Source organism: Rutilus rutilus (genome assembly GCF_951802725.1).
Source record: "Rutilus rutilus genome assembly, chromosome: 14".
In the NCBI taxonomy this organism is placed as follows: Eukaryota; Metazoa; Chordata; class Actinopteri; order Cypriniformes; family Leuciscidae; genus Rutilus; species Rutilus rutilus.
The window spans coordinates 2,974,835-2,982,189 of NC_140219.1; the positions used below are offsets into that span (position 1 = coordinate 2,974,835).

A 7,355-nucleotide genomic window follows, 5' to 3' on the forward strand; every position below is an offset into this window, starting at 1 on the left:
ATCTATTGTTCATATTTGTCACTCATCTTTCTGAAACAAACTACGAAGAGAACCTTTTCATTTATCAATATAATTTTCTCTTTGAATCAGAACAAAATTGTCAACCATTTCTTCCCTCCAGTAGATGTTCTTCTGATTTAATTAGGCCCTACTGAATATTATAACTGGGTGTAGCACGTCAAGTCACCTTGGCCCTCATTTATCAAAAGTGCGTACACCAAATTTCCAGCGTACACCTGGCGTCAGTGTTCGAATTGTGTCAAAGCTCTTGGGGGGTCCCCACAAAAAAAAAAAAAAAAAAAAAAAAACTTATAATATACATATTTTCATTTATTTATTTCATATAATACTATAATTTAATTTACTTAACTTTTAGTGTTTCAGAACATGTTTTTGCAGTTGAGCATTAACTCTGTGCATAATTGATGAACAAAGACTTTTCTCCACCCAAAATCTATGTAATAATCCGGGTTTTTCCTGGGTGCTAAAATCCCGATCATGTTTTTTAATAAGATAATTAAATGTGTATTTTTCGTAGACCATCATATAGCCTACTGAGTTTCCCACAGTATTTTTGTGGAGCTCGGTACTTCTAGGGGGGTCCAGGGGCATGCCCCCCCGGAAGAAAATTTTGTACATTTTAAAGATAAATTCATTAATCTAGTGCACTTTGAGTCCCCCGAATCTGCTGTTAAAAATAAATAATCCACCTGCCAACCTATGATATTCTCTGATTTAGATATCTGCATCTGATCATCACATTTCAATTATTCAAATTCTCAGTGTTAAGCATGATAATATGATGAAATATCACACTGTAGGCTGATTTAAAATTAATTTTGTCAAAATTACATGTCCTAAACAGAGGCTTTACTCCCTTCAAACTTAAATTGTCAATGTTTCATTACATCACTGTTGGAAAACACTCTTATCAGAATAATTTTTTTAGCTTTATAAAGGGCATTTCTTTCCCTAATTTGTACTCTCTATACTCTCTATACTGAGGTTACGTTAGTAGCCTAACCGAGTAGGCCTACGTTATTTCTTATTTTATTTTTTGATATTGAAAATTGTTTTAATCAGGGCATTTGTCCGGTTGGGCAAGTAGGCTACAATTCTCTTTCACTTGTCCCTTAAAAAACACACGCACGTGTCCCGGACAACCGTTAATGTCGAAATTCTATTCAGATCAGTAAATTACCAAACAATCATAAAAGAAAGAAATATTATCTTACTGTCATCGTGAGGTGAAAATGAGGATCCACTCTGCCAGACTCTCGTGAAAGTGCTTCTATAGCACGAAATTTATTTCTCGTACCATTTATTCGCCGAAAATAGTTTTTGCGTGCATATGATACGCACTTTATGGCGTGTAATACGCACGTACTCCACACCCCTAATCCTACCCAAGGGGTTTGCAGTGTGTATCATTTACACGCAAAAAAACACACAAAAAAACTATTTTTGGCATATAAATGGCACGCACGATCAATAAAATGTATCTGTTTATAAATGTGAGCGTCTTTTCAGACGCAAATCTAATTTGAATTACTTTCTAATCTACTTTGATTAAAAAAATATATATATTACCTAATAAATTATGTTTCTATTATTTTATTTTTAATGAAAAAAATGGGCCTTATGGGGGGTCCCTTGATGCTTATGGGGGGTCCCGGACCCCCCCAGCCCCCCCCCTCAATTCGAACACTGCCTGGCGTACACCCAAAACCACGGTGACTTTGGCTGCGTTCCAAACCGCATACTCAATGAGTAGGTACTTAATTTCAATAAGTACTTACTACTTAACGAGCGCTAAAAGAGTAGGTACTTTATAGCCAGATCTCGTTGAGTATGAATGCGAACCGGACATCTGCCATGTTGACGTTATCATGTGACCTACGACGCGTTATCACACGCGCAACAACTTAAAAGATTTGAACGACACGTTTAATTCATCTATCTGTACAATATCTTGATATTGATTAAACTTGCTCATTTTGTGGTCTTTTTGAAGAAACTGCTGCCCATTTATTTTGTGAATACATTTAGGGTTGATTCAAGTTCTTATATTTAACCCTACTAATGTGACCCACCGTTTTATCCTTAACGATATTATTTATTTTTATTACGAAATCCCAAAATTGTCATCTCTTTGTCATCTCACAAGCAAAAGTAGCTAACTGCTTTATTTTTTCCTCTTTTTCTTGTTGAATTTAACTGTCGTTTCATCCCTCAGGCCTAGGCCTATAAATAACAAAAAATGGTTTTTTTAAATGTATTATAATGAATTATTAAGATATTCAACCTTGTAGGTTCTTTTTTCCTGTGTAAAAAATATCATATTATGTATGCAAACCCATAATATATATATATATATATATATATATATATAATATATATTATGGGTTTGCATACATGAGATTTTTTACAGATCTCATAACATCAGTAACTCGACAGCCCTACCTAGAACGGGTTTCCTCAGCGTTTGTAATGTCTGCACAAAGGGCAGCTTTTCGAAGATTCGCCTTTGGAGGAAAACTGTTGATTTTATACTTGAAAAATGTAAGTATCATTAATATTAAAAATTAATATTACCTCAGAATGAATTGCATTGCTATCCCACCCCAAAACATACAATAACAACAACGATAAATGCTGACCAATACTTAATTATATTACTTTTTACTGAAAATGATATAATTCAATAAAACAAACAAAATGTAATGTATGTCATATGACATAGCTATGCATGATTGAATACACTCTAGATGTGTATATAATGAACATATCTACATTTTCTTTCAAACAATTAAATAAAACATTAATTAAATAATTATATTTTATTTACTGACAACAATGAGAAATATTAATAAATTAGTAAAAGAATGAATGAAAGTCACCATCACACAATAAACAAATGCATAAGTCAACATATGAAACAAAGCTTTATTCAAACTACAATCATGTATGTAGGCTACAGGCGCTCAACCCCACATCCTTCTGCCGTCTCGACAGCGGTTCCCATTCTGCGGCTTTATTCTGATGAATCAGCTGACCGCCAGAGGTGAGCCGTTCCCTTGTGCCGGAGGTTGTTGCGTGATGTGTTGTGCTTTACAATCTGAGGCAATAAGAGCAGGTGGAGTGATGGAGGGTCTCATAAGGGCAAGTGGAGTGATGGAGGGTCTCAACCATGGCACCGTTTCCAGGATTCAGCTCTGGGCTCCTCATCCTCAGTGCTCACACCAGCCTGCTAACATTTCAGATCCTACAAAATGCACAAACATAACACAAAAGCAGTAATTTTAAACGCACAATGTCATTTGATTTCAGTATTATTTAGAAGACAAAAACGCTTTTTTTCCACAAATGCCGCCATCATCTTCCCTTGCAGGTCCTGCTCCACCACAAAAGCTGTGCAGCAAATGCACAGAAATCAAGAATCAGAAAGGTGCTGTAATAGCTCTGTTTGAAAGTACAATAATTAAAATAAACTACAACTTAAGATTTAAATAGTTGTTATTAATTTCTGTAGTATAGGCTACTCACTCAAAGCCTTCATGAGCCACTCTCCACCAGATAAACACACATCTGTTCATCTGTCCCTGTAACATCCAGACAAGATTCACATTACCTCTGTGATTTATGAACTCAACACTACATTTACATGTTGAGGTTGTTTTAACTTTTTATCCAACATAAATGTTTCTCAATTTATCAACTACTAATGGACAAATAAAATAGATAACTTATGTTTAACGTTAGTTACTTCATAGATTTGTTCTACATAATAGCACACATTCATCACTCAGATGTCTATTTCATGTTGTGATATTTCAAGATTTTCCTGTCAGATGTAAATAGACATTTAAAATAAGCGTCTTTAAGATGTATATGGTTTATGTAAATCCACTTTAGAGACGTAACTTACGTGTCTTTACTGGAGCTCCCCTGTTAGCTAACGTTATACATAATAAAACGTGTTTTTACAGCAAAATCATAACTATACTATACTGTGTAACGTCTTTACACCTTCAACAATTCAACAGTTTACTCTACAGTAGTTCAACACATGCAATTTTAACAAAAGGAACTGTGTTTACTCACATTTGAAAGCACCCGCGTCGCCGATCTCTGCGATGTTTGATAATGACGTATCCTCTCGCGTGGCCTCCTGGGATAGAAGAGTATCCATCGGTTGAGCACTCAAAAATCTGGCCGAAAGCAGTAAGCCATCCGGGAACTTCTCGCCTACTCTTTTATGAATACTGATGTTTCGAACGTACTGCTTCCTTCACGTACTGTTTTCGCCTACTATATAGTATAGGAAAGAATAGGCATATTCGAACGCACTTAAGTCCGAATCTCGCGATAATTAGTACGTCACCCAGGTAATTCTCACCTACTCTTTTGGATTCGTACATACTTTTTCGCTCGCCTACTCTTTTCCCCATACTATTTAGTATGGGGAAAAGAGTAGGCGAGCGAAAAAGTATGTACGAATCCTAAGGGAAGTATGCGGTTTGGAACGCAGCCCTTGAGATTTATCAATATGGACGTTGGCGTACGGCACGCTCAAATCCTACGCCAGCTCAGGAGGTGGTGTACGCACGTTTTGAGTGCGGGAATGCGCAGAAAAACAATTCCTAACACCACAAAACGCACTGACAAACTAAAAGATATGATATATGACCCACTGTAAAAAAACAACAACATAGTAATTATAAACTTCAGTGTTTATTTTTGTGCAACATGGACTTCAATGTTTAATTTGTGTGACTTTACCAAAGCATTTGAATTGTAGGCATATGTATTCCTTCAGTTGCGAGCATGTGCGCTTTACCTGACGTTTCAAGCCTTGTTTATACTTTCGCCTGGCTCCGCAGCGCGAGTCTCCGCAGACTGCGCGCGCACCTCCCCAAACGGACGAGGCGTTTATACTCAACATTAGGCCAGGGTTAGGCCCGGCAGGTGTGCACGGACTGGGTTTAGTAATGAAAGGCTTTCAATGACCAAAAAAATAATTCAGACTGACAAAAAAAAATAAAAAAAATAAAAAAAATAATAATAATAATAATAATACAAATAATAATAATAACGACATTCTTCTTCTAAATAACAATAAGCGTCATTAATAATACAAATCTAGAATTTTGTTTCTTTCCACTTCCCTGGTTTCGCTTTCTCTTTCTCAAAGAAGTTTCTCTTCTTTGCCGTCTTCCGTGTGTCCATGGCGTTTTCAGCCGCGGCATTTATCAAGCGCAGGTACTGCGTACACCTGGATTTCAAAGGTACGCACAGCTTCATAAATCAGGCGGTGAGAAGAGTGTAAGCATAATCTTACGCCAACATATACGCCCGTTTCTACGCAAGAATGATAAATGAGGGCCGTTGTGCCCTACATGCTACACAGTGTTGTGGTAAAAAGTTTTCTTTGGATGAGGTAAAATTTCCTCGTCCAAAGCTTTAGACAACTACTTAATTAATTGATGTTGCTGGTAAATATAATGTTTTATCATCTGCATACATAACTGTCCACACACTTTAAAACAAGAGGAAGATCATTGAGGCACACCACATTGCAACTCTTTCACAGCTGAATAACCTCCATTATAAAATACACATTGTCCTATTACTGTTGTGATGTCAGTCTGTGTTTCCCTCTCTTTTCATGTTCAGCAGTTCCCTGTTATGTCTATTAGTCTCCCCAGGTGTTTCAGATTAACCACGCCCCCTTGTTATCTTGTTTGCCCTTGTATTTAAGCCCTGTGTTTTAGTTCAGTCATTGTGAGTTCTTAGTCATGTTTAGTGCTGATGTTGGTTGTTCTGCTCCCGTGTCCTGTTCTCTAACCTGTGTTTGTAAAGTCTGGAGTTTATGGAATAAAGTGTGCTGCATTTGGATCCTGCTTCCTCCTTGTCTCAACCGCATCGTGACAATTACACAGTTACAGTATGAGAAGTACATTTGTAACATTTCAGTTTATCCAGCAATAATTTATAATCCAGTACACTGGAAGCTGAGCTAAAATCTAACAATATTGCTCCTTAGTTATTGTCATAAATCTATGCTCTCTCAATATCAATGCTGAAAATTAGAGAGCAAATTATTCTCCTTAAAGAATAATTGAATTTGCTCACAAACCATCAGTTTCAATACAAACTTATTGGTCGACTATTAAAACCCAGCGCTACATTTTTCTGTAGATGAATAACCTTTGCATCTTTCCAAGCTAAAGGAAAAATCCCTTTTTCAATACTGATATTAAAGATGTGGCAAACTGGTCTTGCCAAACAATATTTCTCTTAATTTATCAACTTTATGGAAAAATCATTAAAATTTCCAATTTCATATGGTTTAAAAAGTTAAAAATGAGTCACCTGTATCAATAAAAGGAATTTGATTTGATTTCCTATCCATTATTTCATTGAGTCGTAGACACAAGTTTCTTATATAACAAGAATCCAGACCTCATGGCGAACAAAACGTATTTCCAATTTAGTTTCCACCATGAAAATTTTTCCACCATTTTGAATTTTGTCCAAAACATACTTTTGCTAACTAGTCCTAGGTTTTTCGCCCGATCGGAACCAAACCAGTGCAGAAATGTTCTCTGGAGTCTGAATAGCAATAATTATCAAAAAAAAGATGAAATTTCGATTCACAGGCGCTAAAAGGCGAAATCAACGTTGTGGGAGGAGCCTATTTTACTAAAATGGCTATAACTCAAGAAGTAAATGAGATATCTTCACCAAACTCGTTACACATATGTTTGAGTTTAATCTGAGGTCACAGTAAAAAAGAAAATCACAAAGATTAAGCAAAAGGTGGCATTACAACATGAAAAAAAACATAAAAAGGGTTATGACCACCTGACAGTTAGTCCAACTGACTTGAAAATTGGTATGCAATGTCTTGGTCCAAGGTGCCATGTATGTCTATATGAGGACAATGGCGTATCTCAAAAAACAATGCCGCCATCGGCCAGTGAAGTTTGAGCACCTATTAAACAAGGTTAACGGAGGCCGATCGGAATGAAACTCGATGGGCATGTTCAACGCATGGCCCTAGAATTCTGTTTTTTTTTTTTTAAAGCTTTTCACATTTTTACAGAACAACCCCCCCCATCCCATGCCAGCAAATAAGTAACAAGTAAAAAAAATAAAAAAATAAAAAAATAATAATAATAAAAATAAAATAAAATAAATAAAATAAAAAACAATAATGATAAATGCCCATATATACATATGTATAAGTGCATATACACACAGAAACATACAATATCCATACATACATATATGCATATACACATTGCAAACCTCTACATATACATACATTAAAAGTAAAATACTTAAAAGAA

The 7,355-nt window shown here is 35.8% G+C and overlaps 1 long non-coding RNA gene across 1 annotated transcript; it reads right to left on the reverse strand.

Annotated features, from left to right (window-relative positions):
* Positions 1 to 3,090: 3,090 nt before the first annotated feature.
* Positions 3,091 to 4,306, reverse strand: LOC311303168. The gene is made up of 3 exons (XR_014629729.1): positions 4,105 to 4,306; positions 3,547 to 3,602; positions 3,091 to 3,265 (listed from the first exon to the last, which is right to left on the reverse strand). It is a non-coding gene; the product is annotated as an uncharacterized lncRNA (long non-coding RNA).
* Between the last annotated feature and the right edge of the window lie 3,049 nt (positions 4,307 to 7,355).